At 41.8% G+C, this 17,512-nt stretch overlaps 1 long non-coding RNA gene across 1 annotated transcript; it reads left to right on the top strand.

The window, feature by feature from the left end:
- Nucleotides 1-734: 734 nt before the first annotated feature.
- LOC131556299 (uncharacterized) lies at nt 735-7,148 on the top strand. Its single transcript, XR_009274597.1, has 3 exons — nt 735-792; nt 1,439-1,511; nt 6,180-7,148. It is a non-coding gene; the product is annotated as an uncharacterized LOC131556299 (long non-coding RNA).
- Nucleotides 7,149-17,512: the final 10,364 nt, after the last annotated feature.

Below are 17,512 nucleotides of genomic sequence, written 5' to 3'. Positions count from 1 at the left end.
TGAAGTGTGGGTAAATATGTCCATTTCTGTGGTCTGTCTGGAAAGCAGTCATGTCTGAAACCAGAGAACTGCTGGGGATGCTCCATCCAAGTGTGGCTCAGGTGCTTTACCTTGCCCTAGAAGCACCATCTTCTCAAGAGCCTTTACAGCCTTGATGCTGGAGGCTTTTACACCCAGACACCAATGGTCTGAATGGAGAGGTGCTTCTGATAAGGTGGGAAATCCCCAATGGGTTAATTCTGATTCCTTAACTTTCAGATAAATAAAGACCTAAGTGTTGCTTTCTGGTTTCTGACAAAGTTGAAAACAGACTTGGGTCTGTTTCTGTATCCATTCAACATCACCTGGCAAGTTCTGTCTCAAGACTAACCACCTAAATTTGAACCCATTCCAAAAGTCCATCTTGTGTCGATCCTACCTTTTATTTTTATATACAAGCTCTCACTAGTGCAATCTATGCTCAGAGTCTGCATTTTTTTCTGTTATGCAGAGAATCTAAATCTAATCTGGACCTTCAATATGTATTTGCAATGAATATGATTTTTGGTTGTGGAGAGATCGAATGTAAGGAAATAAAGATAGTGCGAAGGTAGTCTCACACCTGAGGAGTTGCAGCTGTACTAATCACCAAAGATTAGGAGCAGGCCTGCCCTTAACAGGCCACAGCTGTGTCCAATAAGAAGAAGAGTGCTACAAAAGAGTGGGTTAGCAGGTTGGGGAGAGAGCTGGTTGGGCTGTGAAGAAGGAGGAGTCAGTGCTGTGAGGAGCTGCGTGTGAGAAATCACCGAGAAGGTAGGGGACTTTTGAAATAAGATGACACCATTTGGTTTAATAAAATAAAGCCCACTGCCCTTGTATCTTTTTAAGATGACCAGTTACATACATGAAAAAACTTTAGGTCTGTGTTTGAAGTGGGTGGCAGTCAAAGAAAAACCTCAATAATGTGGGGAATACCAAGATTTTTCTAGAAATGTGCTGGTCTCTTTATCCAGAGTGCTATCCTCCAGCTCTACAGAGATACTACTTTTTTTAAAAATACCTTATTTTTCCTATTACTATGGAATATTAGTTCTTTCGGTTTTGTGCAATTACATTTTCCTTCAGACACATCAAGCTTCACAGCATCAAGAAGGCTTCTGAGCAGGCTGGAAGGCAGGATAGAAAGCTGTAAACCAGCAAAGAGTCTGCAGGGTCTGAAGGTCTCTAATTTTGAAGGTGACACATAGTTATGTGTTGATTTATACCAAGCAACTACTCCTACCATCCCTCAAAAAAGGACTGCCAAGTATTTAAAGTATTTCCATTGATTTTTCTGCCTTAGGACAGCTATTTACTCTGATCCTGGACCATAAAGCTGTGCTAGTTCAGTGTGTCTGAACCTGCTTAAGTAAGGGAACTTAATTATTTTGACTTTTTTATCTGATTTCAATCTTTGTAGGATACCAGGTCTTCCAGCTGCCAAAGGCCAAACTAAATGTGGGATATCCTGTTCATCAGACCCGTGTAAATTGGTGGGTAAGGAAAGGTCTTTATTCAGAAACCTTTGCTGAAATTCCAAAGGCTTTTAACTTTTGAGCAAAAGTATCATTTTTATCAATGACTTGTTTAAGAAAATGGTCTCTTGCTTGTAAATTGGCAAAAGTTGCTGGAATTGGAGGATCGTACAATGTGCCCTAATGAATAGTATTTAATTCAGAGTTAATTAGTCCAATTCTTCTTTCCTCTAATGAATTTAGTGTTTGTTATGTCAGCCTTTTCTGTCTGTCAGCTGTCTATGGGAGGTGTGAATTTGACCTCTGAATAATATGCCTTGAAATTTCCTCCCATTTTTGATTTCTTTTTATTGCCGAACTGCTAAATTTATGTTCTGTTAGTGGTTTATCTAAATCTTTACTGAATTCAGGTAATACAAATGAGGACACTTACCTTTAAGGAGTCTTTTACTCTCTTTAGATTCTCTCTCTCCAGGTATAAGACCACCTTGAAATATCCAAGTTAACATCTGCCCTACATTACGTATTTTCATATGTAGTCTTGAGTAGTTCTTAAAATTCTGAATTTTGGAGGAGCATGTGTTTCTGCTTATGTTGTCCTAAGACCATATTTCCTCCTTATTGCTGGATCTCAGTTGTGGCAGGAAAAGACTCTGATCAGCAGTCTCCAGAGAAAACATCAATGTCTAGATAAGGCATTTCTTCTGCTACTTGTCACAGGGTACCGAGGGCAAACTGGGGAAGTTTCCACGGAAATGTGGAATGCTAAATACATCATCTCTTTGTTTCAGAGCTGGGGCTGCAAGCATCACTCAAATGTGTCAGCAAAACAGCTTTACTTAAAAGAGGATAAAATGAATGTCTTGAGGGAGAAGCCTGATGGGCAGACAAAGGGACTATAAAAACTGCTGAGGCCCCTTTGGGTGCATTGCCGTGAGCAGGCTCCTTTCATTTCTGATTATTTGCAGAAACTGCAGGAGGGCTGCTGCAATGCTCACCTGAGGCTTGCCAGCTCTGGGATCTGCTCCACCTTTCTCTCCAGCCTTGGTGTCCACAACTGCCCTTCTCTTTCTGTTGCCTCTTCCTTGCTCTCCTTCCTCTCTCATCTTTCCCTGTTTTTCTGTGGACAAGGGAGCGTTATCCTTCTATTTATTGCAAAGAAAGCAGGTCAAAAAGAAAGAGCTCTGTGTTGTGGAAACACTTTAGCGATATTTTTTACTCTGCATCAAATCTTTAGTTCCTGGCACCAGAAGAAGCAGCAATCTGAGGTGTGCCCCACCATAGCCTCCCCAGCTGGCTCCTATTGCTTATTTTGTGTGTGGATGCTGCTCTCCCTGCACATACACTGAGCACATGCCTGTGCCAGCCTTGAAAAATGTTAACCATGAATCTCCCTTTAGCTTTCACAGCTACTTCCAGTTTTCTGATTATTAGGACAGATGCTTTAAAGGTTGGCACATATTAGAAAATGCAGTAAAGGAAGATCATGGTGGTGTTGGAGGAGACTCTGAGACTGTTGTCACAGGTAAAAACAGGAAAGTTTAACACAAGTCAACTCTGAACAGTTAATGAAGGTCAGCTAAAATTAACTTGAGGCAGCAGCCACTTTAAAATGCTTCTTGCTCCAGTCCTACTGTGCTCTTGGTGGTATTCAATACTTAGACCATGTGTCCCAGCTGAACTTAAAAGATAACATTTTTAAGACCTTTGAAGGTAACACCTTAAAAGGCCCCACAGCCTCTCCCAAAGAAACAGCTTTGTGGTAGGTGTTCTGACTTTTATTTCTGTGAGAAAAATCTAATTTCTACAGAGGAAGGATGCATATGGAAGGATGCTTCCATAGTAAGCATGGGTGGTTTTTGGTTTGTTCTTGTGTTTATTTTTTAATGTAAATTTCACCTAAGTGAAATTGAATCCGTCTTACCTCAAACCTGATACCAAAATCCAGGTAGGTAGCATAAGCAATGGCCTTGACTTATCAGGTTTACATCAAGGTGATTCCTTGTGCTACCTGGATTTTGGTTTGACTGCACAGCTGATATGAATTGAGTGGCAATGCCCTGAACACTCTGCCTAATGCAAACCCTAATGTGCTGATGTGTAAGATTTTCTGTATTTACTGCTGTGTGACCATGCAGGCAGTACTTCTGATCCAAGCACTGGCCAGTGCTGCTTGGGGCACTGGGTGAGATGGGAATGGTCAGCAGTAGATAAGATTCAGATAAGCCACTGGGACAGATCTATCTAAACCTTACAGAGACTGTGGGACTCTTCTTGGAAAGCAAAGGCCATAAATTTATTGATGCTGCAGTTACATTCTGGTGCCTCCTACCACTACCCACCCAGCAACTCTATTACTGGCAATAAAATTAAGTTATTTTGTCACCTATGGTTAGTAATTTTAACTTAAGCATAGTAAATTTAATGCAGAGATATTTACTTACTGTAAATTTGTCTCCCATGAAACAAAGGGGCACTAACTTTACAGACTTATGTAAAGGGTATCTGTTTCTGTTAAAAATAATGGAAACTGCAGGTTAGGACATCTTGTAGAGTAAGTGTATAAACTAAGAATCAATAAGTGTTAGTGTCTGGAGATTGTTTGCCTATAAAGGATTAAAAAAATCCAATTGCTGTAAAAAGATAAAAACATTAACCATCTGCTTCATTTTTATTTAAAATTTTGTGTTTAATTTTTTCTTTGTAGGTAACGAATTTCTATTATTTTGCTATAATGTTTGAGCTTGGAAGAAAGTGGCTTTAAATTATGGCTTTTATTTATTCAAAGGTATTGTTGCCATCATAGGTTTTACAGTTCCTATTAGAAATTTGAAAAATATTTCTTGCTACACTGAAAGAGAACAAAATTCAATTTAGAAATATAATTTCCTACCACTAAGACATTCCATAACCTGGGAGAGATTAATAGAGCCTTATGACAGAGACTTGATTTAAAGCAGGAGATTAACACTGCTTTATCAGCCCATACCACAAGTGAATTAGCTCAAGAAATCTGTTTGATGTTGCTGAGTTGTCTGTTAGAAAAAGATCTCTGGATATTTATTGGATCACTGCTGAGTACTTGGTATAGGTTTGTCTATCTGGTAACACAGGAACAAACTTCACACCGGCCATGCTTATTTTACAGTGACATGTTTTATGTTATTCTTTGTTATCCCACAGGAAGCTGGAGTGCTTTAGAGGTTAGCTATTGGCTCAGGGGGATCATCTCTAATAAACTAACTTAAAATTATCAAACAGAATTACAGTGTTGTTCTGAATTCATGGATATTGAGGACAAAAAAAAAAGCTTAAGCTGTGTTTTAATTAGAAAGGTTCTTTCCCTACACTTGTTGTAAATCTTTTTTTATCAGCAAAAGAAGCCTCATTTCCTGTCCTCCATATAGAAGTGTTTATCTTTGGAGCACATTGAAGGTGTTCAGAAGCTGGACCTGACAGGCTGGTACTGATGTACACAGCTAGCAGGGAGAGCTGGGAGCTGATGTGCCAGGCCTGCAGCTGATTGCTGATCCAGGCTGGAATTCCAGCTCTGCTTCTAGTATAAATTGTATCAGCACCAAATGAGGAAAAAAAACCCTAAAAGTCTGTGGCACTCAATCCATGTCTGTTAACTTGGCAGCTGTGCTTTGTATCTGAAGATACAGACACCAAATTAACTGGTAGTCCTTAAGATCCTGTATGCTTTATTTGGAGTGAAGGAGAAATCTTGCCAGGTGCTTAAATAAATATGTGTGTGCCTGTGTGTATGCACAAGATATGCATGTATACACACAAATGCTTTTTCCTCCAGTACCTTTCAATTCTCTTGGAAAAGTGTCTGAAGCAGCTGTTCTTGTAAGTTCAGCTAGCCCAAAATGAGGTCTGCATGATTTTGTGTAACTTTGTTTTTTTTATTTATCCTAGATTTGTAGCATCCAAGGTTTTATTTCTAAAGGTCTTTGTTCTAATAGTTTTTTGCCATGCTGACTACACAAATGAGTCTGCAGAATTGCCCTTCTAACATATAGATTGGATGATTGCCACAATGATATGATTTTGACACCAAACTTGTGCTTGTTGCCCACAGTAAGCTAATATATACAGGTACATTCTCAAATGCTGCACTGCAGAGGTAAATACAAAGAGTAGCATTTTGTTTACCCTAGATATGCAATGTCAAATTCTTTAAAAATGCCTTTTCTGGGTATCTCAAATGTTTCTTTGGTGTGCATAAGAATTAACGAGCCAGGTAAGGTGTGTAAATTTTATTGGTGTGCATATCTGCTTGTCATAAAGCCAAAAGAGTGTACTCAGGGTGTGCAGACAGAAGTGTGGGTGGGAGAGCAGCATTTATGTGCAAACAACTTGAAACTTGTTTGTGGGACTTGTCTGAGGGAAGGGGAAATTCCTCTCTGCATCCAGGCAGGAGTTGTGGGCTTTGCCCCATGCCTGCAGATGGGCATGAAGTTCTGCTCATCACAGTGAAGTACCAAACCAAATAATAATCTGCAGCTTGGGGCTGGGACAGCAGCTGGTTAAAAAGGCCAGACTCAGATAGCAATTCTTTTCTAGCCTTTTTTAGTTCTCTTCTATTGCTGAGTGTAAGCAAATGATCAGAGACATAAGACCTGAACAATAAAGGACAGGTACCTGAGAAAATATTGTCCTTATTTGTTTTCACTTTAGGATTGCTCCAAACTTTTTGATTCCCTTCAGCAAAGGCTTGAGCTACCTTCATAAGCTTGTTTGGAGTAGGCCACAGTCTCTGAATACTGCAAGGAGCAGGTGACAGCTATGCCCACCCTGAGAAAGTTCCCACATCTGTTTCTCTTGGTGAGCTCACACACAGCCCCAGAGCTCACACAGAGCTGGGTTTACCCCCATGCAAAGGGCAAAGAGGCAAAGCCCTATTACCCCAGGGAAGTTGCACTCATTGGAGGTGTTACCTTGTGAACTCCTGAGGTTTCCTCTGTGCTGTTTCCAGGGGCTTCCCTTCCCCTGTGTGCCATCCAGGAGAGCGGTCGCCATCTGGCCCAAAGTGTTTGTAAAGTTCATTGCTGCAATAAATGTCACTCTGCAGGAACACAAACAGGCTGGTGCTCTACTGCAGTACTGGAGTGTTCACACCAGTGTACCAAAGACTTGGAATTTATTAATGCCAGTAAAATTAAACTGGGTATTTTCCAGCAGAAATTGCCTTGGCAGAGCACTGGCTGTGGTGCTGTTTGGGACACCTCTGACTTACTATGGTGCCCACTGAGCCATTTTTTTTTCTTGTAGGCAGAATCAAGAAGCTGCCTGCTTTATACTAGTTTCAATCTGAATGTAGGGGTCTATGCCTATGTTCTCTTTTGACTTCCTGTATCAGAGGCCACAAGATATGTGGGGTTTTTTTCAGGAGTTAACTATTTGTGAAGTATTAAAATACATTTCCAGAAAGACCGTTGGCAAAGAGAACTGAAGATCTGGAGATTACACAAATGTGTTTTAATAGTTAGCGGACACACTGCATTAAAATCTTGCATGTAATACAACTTACATATAACTTACATTTACTTGGCTTCAACTGATGTTGGGAACTTGACCATTCAATTAAATATTCCTTCTGTAAGGTGTGTCTTCCATATCCATGGCGCTTGGACACTGTGGCCAAAATCTTTCTTGCTTCAAATTATTTAAAAGTCTCAAGAATTAATTAGAACTCTGTGCTCAGTATTGTGGAATGCTCTTCAATATTGGGGATTCGTATCAGTTTCTAAGTTTCCAATTGTATGTTCCTCCTATCTGTCCCATAACAGTCTCCTCAGACTTTATTTCACAATTTGCAGTTTATCTGGGTTTGGGTTTTTTTGTTTTCAGCTTATGGACATGGGAGTATCTGATTCAATTTATGCAATCCATATATAGGAAGCTTTTAACTCGCTATTCCAATTTTTAAATAGCCAAGAACTGTGATAGCATTGATATGAAAATAGATAAACAGAAATTCCAATGAGAAGCATGAAAGAGGACAATGTATTTACTTATTTTCTCTAAAGCCAGACTCTCTATCAAGTGTTTGTGCAGGTACATACATAGCAGGGAGAAAAGCTAGAAGGAATTTAAATCCACGTGCAGCTGCAGACATATGTCACGGGAATAGCAGAAATGTGCAGAGGTGTAATTTGCATGACTGGATCTAATGGACTCTGCATCCAGTGACAGGCTGGGAGAGTGATGCTGAACTGAGTTAGGAACAATTGAAGTCAACAGGCAAACACCGGACTGTGGAATCACATAGGCTGCATCCAAGGGTGCCAGGCATTGGCTGATAAACTTGCAAAATCCCTCTTTGTCATCTTGGAAATATGGTGACTGTCAGGAACAGGACAAACACCTTTTTAATGCCATTTTAATGATGAGTCCTCCTCACTTTTGACCTATCAAATCTGAGGAATTTTCTGGGGAACTTTTGACCTATCAGCCTAACCTCAGTTCTCAGGAAGGTCATGGAGCTTGTCTTCCTGGAAGCCATGTCCAAGCGTGTGAAGGATGAGAAGGTGACTGGGAACAGCCAGAGTGGATTTACCATGGGCAAACTGTGCCTGGCCAGTCTGTCATGCTCATGTAGATGAAAGGATTGTGTTGGGGGTTGTTTATCCTTTAGCTCCATTCTGTGAGGTGCAGAGGGAAAGAATGGCAGAGACCAGAGGCTAGCTGCAGCAAGGGAAATTCCAAGTAGATATTAGAAATTTTGTGTCCACCACAAGGGTGGCCAAGCACTGTAGGAGTCTGGCCAGAGAGGTTTTGGTGTGTCTGTTATTGCAGACATTCAGAGCTAGAACGTGGCTATGAACAGCCTGATCCAGCTGATTTACTTGGAAAAGGAGGTCAAACTACTTGATATGTTGAGATCCTTTTCATGCATACCTGGGATTTGAGAAAGACATAAGTCTCTAGTGTGCCTGTCTCATGGTAGCATCTCAAATGCAGATCTCCCACTTTCCAAGTGACTGTCCTAACTAGTAGAAATGATGACATTTTCTTCATTAGAAATGTTGCCAAAACCTGGCTTTGTTTTCACACTAGCAAGTTCTGGAGGAGGTAGAAATGGCAGTTCTTGGGAGTTACTTTTTCCTATGCCCTGTTTCATCTAAAACCAGCTTATTTTTGAACAGATAAGACAGATAAAAGCAGTTAACAGCACAACATATTCTTTATTAACAGATATTTTTTGTAATGTAGTGAAAACAAATGTTTATTGGGAGATTTTCTTTCACAGTGTTTTCTTTCAGAAAACATATTTGACATTAGTCAGAAAAGCAATTTTCACAACAGAAAACAAGAAACAAATAGAACTTGCCTTGTGATTAAAGAGTCCGTGATTTTGCTATTCATATTGCAAACTGCATGAAAGGATCTCGGATAGGATGAGAAAATCTTCAAGTTTAAGTGTCACAAGTTTGTTTAAGCCATTCTCTTTTAATTTGCCTGGGAGAATATGTTTTCAATGAGAGGCTGAAGTCTGCTGGTTCTTGCAGTCGTGCTGTCATGTTGCTGTGTCATCTGGACAGAATGAATTCTGCCTTTCCCCTCAGCCATTTGAAGATATATTGCAGTGTGGTGACAGTCACCACCCTCTTCCCTTCATGTCCCTCCTACCCCAGGACAAGCTATTCCTCTGGCAAGAGAGGCCTGTTCCAGTGCAAAGGACTGAGAGGAGGTCTTTGAGCAGGGGTGAGGGGGTGACTGCATTGCTCCCTCTCTCACGGTACTGGGCTGTCCAAACCCAGGAAATTCCTCTGGTGCCCTGGAAGACTCGAGCCCCAGCCCAGGGGGCTCAGAGACCTTGGCACAGAGCCCAAGACCCTGTGCCTTTGATCTTGACCCATGGAAAAAAATACCAACCTTATATGAGGATTTGCAAGCCATGCCAGTTTAAGTAGAATGATAGTGAATTTATCACAGGGTTAAAACTAAATTTTTGAGGTTTTTAGAATGGGTGCTTGGGGATCCCAAGATGGAGGAATTCAGGTGTACCTTGTCCTTTTTCCTTCTTCCTAGCCTCCATCTTCTGGGTGATGTTGGCATTTTTAGATTGGTTTAGAGCAGAAGCTCACTGTCTGACTTAGGTGATAGGTATTGGGAAGTTATGGCAAATAATGTGTATGTAGTTTTTAGTACAAAAAGACAACGCTGCCCCAAGGACAGGCAGTGTGTCTCAACCTGTCCTGCCGGACAGACCTCGGCGGGTCGGAGAAAGAATTTTACAGATAAGAAACAATAAACAACCTTGAGAACAAGAATAGAAGAGTTCTGACTCTTTCTTTGTTTGCCAGGCTGGGAAAAGAGACTTTCTAACACATCTGGGGGCTACTCTGACCAGCAGAGATTCTGAGACTGGGCAGGGTCCCGAGTGCCTCCCAGTCTGGCAGCAGGAAAACCATCACATTGTTGCTCCTCCTGCTGCTTTGTTCCTTAAAGCCTAGAGAGATGTGGCACACTCCAAGCTGTTGAAATTTTGCTTGGGGAATATTTTGCAGATAATTCTAAGTGCGTTTCTGCAGCCTGTCTTACACTGTCCATGTGGGATTGGTAAGGGGCCTGCAACACCTCCAGAAATGAAGGGAAGACTGCGTTCTCCTGACTTGCCCAGTGTTGTAGTGTGTTTTTAAGTTTCTCTTGTGTTCCTCCATTTTATGTATCATTCCCCTTTTGTCCTTGTAAAATGGTTCTTCCCTCCCCAGTTTTCCCGCCACACTCTCCTGACAGTTATGTTACTATGGTTACCCCTGCCCCCTTCAGTTGTCAATCGCTCAAGTTATGTAACTTCCCCTCCCTTATTTTACCATATAAGTAAGCTTTTCCTCCTCCCTGGGCTCAGTCAATCACCCCTCACTCCTCCCAGCTTTCGAGAACCTTCTTCTCCTTGGGGGATGTAATTGGCTGGGGTCCCGGGGCTCCTCTCTAACCTTGCGTTTATTGGATATGTTTGCATGTCAGTTATGTTGTGCATCTCCCTATATGTTTTCCTATTTGCTAGCGGGGTTTCCCTCCTTTCTCCGCCCCTTGCCTTTAAAACCTCACCTCTCCCCTTGCCCGAGGCCATTTTGCTGGTCGGTGCCCTCCCTCCGTTGGTGCCTGCCATCCTTCAATAAACCGACGTTAACCCCCAGCAAGTGGTCGCTCTCTTTCCTCGTCTCGTCCAGCGCATATAATCCAGTCCGCAATTCGGCCCAGCCCGAGGCCACGACGCCAAGGGGGGCTGATCTCAGATGCAGCGGGGGCGTCGGCCGTTTCCCCTCTAGCTAGCCGGACTTTGAGCTGCATACGCGTTCGCGCACCCCAGCAGTGTGGCTGGGGACCAGAGACACTGTCCCTGAACACCCAATCAGTTGTCAGAGACTTCATGCTGTTCATAGCCACAAATTTTAAAAGGTGGTAAAAAAATAAAAAAAATATAAACAAAAAAACCCAACAAAAACCCCACCAAAACTGGAAGAGCTTTAGAACTAGGTGAAGGTATCTCATGTTTTGAGATGCTAACTTAAACAGTTGAGGTAGGGATGAGATTTTTGTCACTCACCTTCACTTTTATTTAATGTGAAAACCTAATGGCAGGTGCAAGGGGCTGTTTGTGAGGTCCCCTAGAGCAGGGGCTGCCTACATGAAGCCCAGTGCTTGGGGAATGCAGAGGCTTCTGGAAAAGGATGCCTTAATATGGAGTCATTCACTAAAATGGGGATATTTGAAATTGGGAGTGAAGCTTTTAATTTTGGGGACCAGTTAATTTCCTTAGGGGCCATAAAGATGATCTATACCCTCAGGCAAAAGTTCAGGGATCAAACAACTGCATCCTCCCCTTGTGGAAAAGGGGCTGCTGCTCAGCACAAGAAGCAGGTTTATGTGAGTGGTATTTCAACTATTCTTTTTGTCATTTTCTTCTTACATCTCTGAGCTGTCTATAAGAGTAAAAAAGTTATTGCTAGAGAAATTGGAAACTGGTAGTTGAAAAATAGTGCTACGTCTCTCTGCAAAGAACAGTTGATGAATGCTACCACTGTATGTGAAATGTTTCTTTTTCCCCCCTCTTTAATAGCAACATTTTAAACTACATTGTCCCACGCAGGGGACTGCTAAGTAAACCAGAAGTGACATATGATAAATGTAGAGCTGTGGTTGCAGCTCCAGAAATCGATGAATTGCATGTCTCACACGTGGAAGGGCAGTCATGCTGTTGCTGCTTCCAGAGTGATAAATGTAATTCAATCTATGAGCAGCAAAACACGAGTGTAACTTGCTAATGCAAGTGCTTGCCTCCAAGAGGAAAGAAAAGTTTGTCAGAAACTGAGCTGCTCTGCTGTGAAACCTCCTGCAAAGTATTTAGTTCTAAACTTTGCAAGGAATCCAGGAGAGAACCGTGTTGGTATATAAGTCAATAACCCAGAGAATGTTTCTCTAACAAATGTGGTTTAGCAGCTGTGATTATAGTTAATCCATCTCAGGCACAGGAGCACCAAACAAAATGTCACTTTGAGAGATACTGGAACAAGAAAGATAATAATGCTGTAGATGAAGGCCATTACTTATGCCACTATGAATGTGAAGATGGACCTCTGGGAATGACCCCCTACAACTCAGCAAGTTGGAAAACATGTTTTGAAAGCTGCTCTGTAGGAAGTTAGTAAAAAAATTCTAGAATAAAGAGGAAAATAGAGGCTGAAATAGATTTCAGGGGCTGGAAATGAAGGAGACATGCTCCAGTTCTTGCTGGGAACCCTGATTTTGACATGTTCTTGGTGGGCTGCTAATCATGAGTGGTTTCTGATAAAGAGCATGGAGCAGCTTCCTGCCAAAGCTGCTTGATTTTCATGTTAATTCCATTTTGAAATCATATTTAATAAGGGATATTTTTTTTTTCCAGAGCAATTCAAGGAAATTCAAGCAGTGTCACTGTTCACTGAGCTTGTGCCAGGGCATTGCAGTGTTTCTGTAAGGTTCAAAAAGATAATTTTTCATGTTAATATGCTGTTAAACAAGCCAACCCTAGCTGTCAGGACTGCCACAGCAAGCCCTTATTGAAAGGTTGTTGTCAAAAGGCCAGCAGACCATTATTGAATGGGCATGCAGGAGCTGATAAATTCCTTATGTAGCTCTGACATATAGAAGGTTGAACAATAGCAATGTCTTACAGCAAATGGAAGTGCTCTAGGAAAGGTCCAGCCCTCCTGTCCCGTTAGAAGGGGATGATTGTTTCAACAGTTGCTTTTCTCACAAGTTGGGATAATGATATATCCATTTTGAACAGAAGAAAGTCAGAAGTGTTTAATTTGGAAACAGAGCACTTTTGGCTTTTGCATTTTTACTGAAATGCCTTCCTACCCACAGAGCTTTTTCCTAGACCCTGGTTTTACACAGGGCAGATGCACAGGCAAATGCCTGCTTGGCATCACGTGGGCTCCTCTTTACTTTTCTAGAATTTACTGTAAATTTAACATCATTTTGATAGACTGAAAAGAAGATGTAAAAAAACCCAGACCATGTAACTGAATAGAAAAAGTGCAGCAGATTTCCTGGGTTTTTTCCCCCCCTCTTCATTTGGTTTAACACACTCCACCTTCAAGCTTTGAATGGGAAATATTGCATTTCCTTTTGGCACTGAGCTCCATCCCCTACTGGTCTCAGCAGGAGACAATGCTGCTTTCATGCTGCCCATCAACACATTCTGTCCATGCAAATAAAGGTGCAGATGATGATTGCAAGTCCTTGTTCCACAGAAGTGCTTGGAGATCCAGATGGAGCAGGTGGGTGGAGATCTAAAGAAAGTGCTGCCCAGCATTACTGACTGCTAATGGTATAAAATAAAAGCATTACCTGTACAGCTCCAAATGTGTGGGAACTTTCAGGCAAACATTAAATACAGGGCACCTAGCTGGCAGTAGATTATTAAGCTTCTGGAATGGGAGAAAGGATTGGATGCAAATGAGCAAACAAAGGCTCATCTGGTTACTTCATGGAACAGAAAAAATTTGAAATGAAAGACACATTTGTGATAAACACAATTGAAGTTCCTTGGGAGAGTGCATGTGTATTTAATATCTTCATATGAATGTTTTTTTTTAAATCAGAATAAAATGCTAAAACCAATCATGAGATACTGAAGCAAGGAAATCTCTGGATTATGGTGCAAGTAAATTCACAGCCCCTGAAACTATTTTAAAAAATGCTGATCAGAAGTGAACATCAAACTATGGTGTCACTTAATAGTGGATGAGAGATTCCAAATAGATATTCTTATCAAGAAATGAACTAGGAATACCTCCCCAGCTTCTAATAGATTGTTTCAAGAGGCGTTTTATTTAGAAATTGATGTCTTTTATGGCTGGGTTTTAAAAAAAATCTTTTAGAACATCTCTCTAACCCTGGTGTGGTTTAAAGGTAATTATGCAGTCTTAAAAAACTGAACCACAATCCAGGTGAGTGTTATGCTGATAGTAGTTAGAAACCAAATGCTTTGTTACGGCTTAATTATCTTTTTTTTGAGAGCTGGCACCAAACCCTTATCAACTCAGTGAAAGTGATCAGTAACACCTCCCCCAAACTAGGAGAACTTTAAACCTTTTTTCTCTGCAGCTTCTTTTCAGAATGATTGAACAGTTGCTCCTGCACTGTGCCAGGTGCATTCCCTTTCTTCCTCCCTCTCTCCCTCCCTCAGGCAAGTTGAGGTGAGCAAACTGGATGAAAAAAGCACCTGTGTAGTTATTCCTCCTTTTTCTTCTGCTGGTAGTAGCCCCCTTGCTTGCAGTTATTCTTCCTCTAGCACAGCAGTAACTGGCTTCAAGACCCTAAACTGACCACTTTTTTTTTTTTTTTTTTAGTTTCTATCTCTTTGCAGACATACTGTCAAGATTTTGAAAAATGCTGCTAGGCTATAGAGAGTTTAAAGCAAAATGTGGGGGAGCACTTCATGTGGCATGGTTTTCTGAACACCACTGGATATGCTGTTTGAAAACTGGTATTCAGGTGAAGTGTCCAGGTCTCTGTTTATCCCTCGATCATATTTTATCTGTTCTGACAGGGGAAAATATTCCATGAATCTGAAAACCCAGTTTGCTGGATTTCTGAGGAAAACTGACAGTCTTGTTGAAAGATCCTGGGTCTAAGAGCCTCTTGCACTTTACCCAGTAAGATATTATCGATAGGACTTGTTTAAAATCTGCCTTCTTCCTCCCTGCAGCCCCCAGATCCTGTGGCATGGGGTTCAATGTTTTGCCAAGCTGGGGACCACTGACAGCTTCTGACAGAAAGAGCATGATTGTCCTGAGTGACTGAGGTGCAGGTAGTTCTGTGGTTTGTTTGATTGGGGATTTTTTTGGTTTGTCAAAATTCACTTGAGAAGGTTTTACTCTTAGGTTTTTTGAGGTCAGAGAAGTGAGATGAGATCTTGCTAGAGTGTGGAAGTTGCAGTGCTCTGATTGTGCCAGGATAACAGCAGGGTCACACAGTTCCCTCCTGGCATGCAGGACAGACGTGTGAGTACCACAGGAATGAGCCTGACAGTGTCCAGCCCTTGCCTCCTGAGCCATGAGCAGCAGGATCCCATTGCTGGGTGATGTTGGGCTGAATGTGCCTGGGCTGCCCTTGGGTCTGGCTGATGTTTTGCTCCATCCTGCCATGGTGCTCCGGGGTCTAAGGAGCTGCCATCCCTTGCCCTTTCTTGTGACTTTGCCACTCCTCTCCCCTTGCCTTTCTGACATAAAAATTGTTTTTAATGGCTCTTGGTCATAGGGGTTTTGTGTACTGCTTACAGGGTCAGCAAGGCTTGTTGTCAGACTGCACAGGGAGAAAAAGAAATAATGTTTGTATATGAGACCATTATGAAGCTGTTGGTGTCTACAATGAAGGGTTATGCTGATAATTAATCAAAAGTCACATCCATATCTGGCACAGTTCTATTTTTATTTCAGAGTCTGCCCTGGGACTGTAGAAGAGCTCTGAGAAACTGCTGTAAGGGATGAAAGAGCTTAAAAATTCCCAAATGACACCTAAATAATAGGCTACAAGAGCAGAGGGGTGGGAAAGGAGGCTCTCTGTTCATGTGTGAGGCTAAATGTTCAGCATATCATCTTTGCAATAGCAGTGAAGTGATGGGCATCCGTTTCTCTGACCTCTTTCAAGACAGCATTTTTCTTTCTGTATCTGAAATCATTCCTGGTTCACCTTCTGAGGACCTTTCTAGTTCAATCTACAAAACCTTTCACAACTCACTGTTCCTCAGTGAAAAGCCATTTGGAAGGCAATGAATCATGAAGTGGTCTGATAAATAGTTGGCAGAGGAAAGATGCTCCAGTGCTTGTGGGACTAGTCTGGGATTTGGATGATCATGTTGGCTTTTCTTTTTTAATTTTTCTTTTTTTTTTTTTTCCCTCTACAGCAACGAAAGAAGCTTGGGCATGTAATTTAGCTTCACTTTGCAGCTCATGAAAGTGCTGTGGGAATGGCCTCTGAGATGATTGGTCATCACAGCAGGATGGTATCAAAAGAAAGATTGGAGCCTTCTCTATTGTTTTATTCTTCTAACTTTTGGTTGAACACACTGCCAATTTCAGTTCCTTTCATACCTCTAACTGAAATATATTAAAACAGGCTCAACTTTTATGGGACAGGTCCTCCTCTTTTACTCATGTTTTGACACCCAGAGGATGCAGCTGTGCATGGGATCTGGAAGAGTCCTTTGGACATCTTCCTTTCTGCTGCATTCATGTTAACTTCACATGGCAAGGTTTCACCAAGGACGTGATTGTGTTAATCTTTGCAGACTGATGGGACAGACCAATTATTTCTATTTATTAATCTCAAATGTCTTCAAAGAGCATTTGGATCTATGGAAAATTATTATAAAGAAATGGTGCTTGACAACTGACTCCCCTCACTGCTCTTGGTGGTGAATGGTGCAATCAGAGATCATTCATGAACACTTGAAGAGGTCAGTTGTTGACAGAGCTTTTGGTGTACCACATGTAATTGCAAAACTGCTGTTTGTCTTCCTACTGATTCATAACCACCAATTTCTGTGCCATTTCAATGTCACTTTTCTCATCCTGATTTCACGTCATGATCCAGCAAGACATTTGCTATTAGCACAGGTAAGAGGATTTTTCATAGTACTTACCTGCTGAAAGTCACCCTGAGCAAACACACACCTGGAAGCAAACATTCCCTCAGGCAGCTTTCAGCAGCCAGGGTCCCATGGGGTGAGGGGCAGAATCCGCAGCACATTCATGCAGTCCATAGTGGCTCACAAAATAAACGCTCTCCTTCCCTCTCAGTTTCTGAAGGGGATCTCCCTGCTTCATTTACTTCCCAAGAAGCAAACACTTCTTCCAAGAGAAACCTCTAGCAGAACTGAGAGCTTTGTAACAGCATCTGACAAGCAGCCATTTGTTTAAGTCCTGAGGTCCCTCTGTCTTGGCCAGTTCCCGATGGATTCAGAAAGACTCTGACAGAGAGATGTCATCTCATTGCTGCTACTCTTTTTCCTCTTTAGCTGAACTTTATTTTTTCTACAGCACTCCTGAAATTTTAGTGAAACTTGAGGGCAGCTGGCCAAATTATCTGGAGGTGGGGAATCTGTTTGTACAAACTGTTTTGTGGCATCATGTGGTAGAGATCTGGAGGATCTGATGATGAAAATAAGCAGTTTGTGACATAGGAAACCAGCAGTGTAGGCTACGCACATCTTTCAGCTGAGCTCACAGAAGAGGTTGCTTCCCCTGTCAGTCAGGCTATGAGGAATTGTGTGCAAGCTTTTGCTCTTGCTTCTTCAGGAACAAACCATCTCTGGTGTTATGTGAGCTAATTCACACAGCTTGGAACATGATGGGAGTGTTTGGAGAGTTTCTCCACCTACAGACCAGCAGGGACAGTGGCCTCTAGGGAGAGAGAAAGGTGATCAGCAGATATGATGGTTCCCCTTTTTCTGGCATAGCTGAGCCTGGAAGAAAACTGCTTGAGGCTAATCAAAATTAACTTCAGTCTGT

Source organism: Ammospiza caudacuta, chromosome 3 (genome assembly GCF_027887145.1).
Source record: "Ammospiza caudacuta isolate bAmmCau1 chromosome 3, bAmmCau1.pri, whole genome shotgun sequence".
NCBI classification, from domain to species: Eukaryota; Metazoa; Chordata; class Aves; order Passeriformes; family Passerellidae; genus Ammospiza; species Ammospiza caudacuta.
The sequence above is the reverse complement of the archived record's forward strand: the minus strand, read 5'-3'. Positions and strand labels throughout refer to the sequence as shown.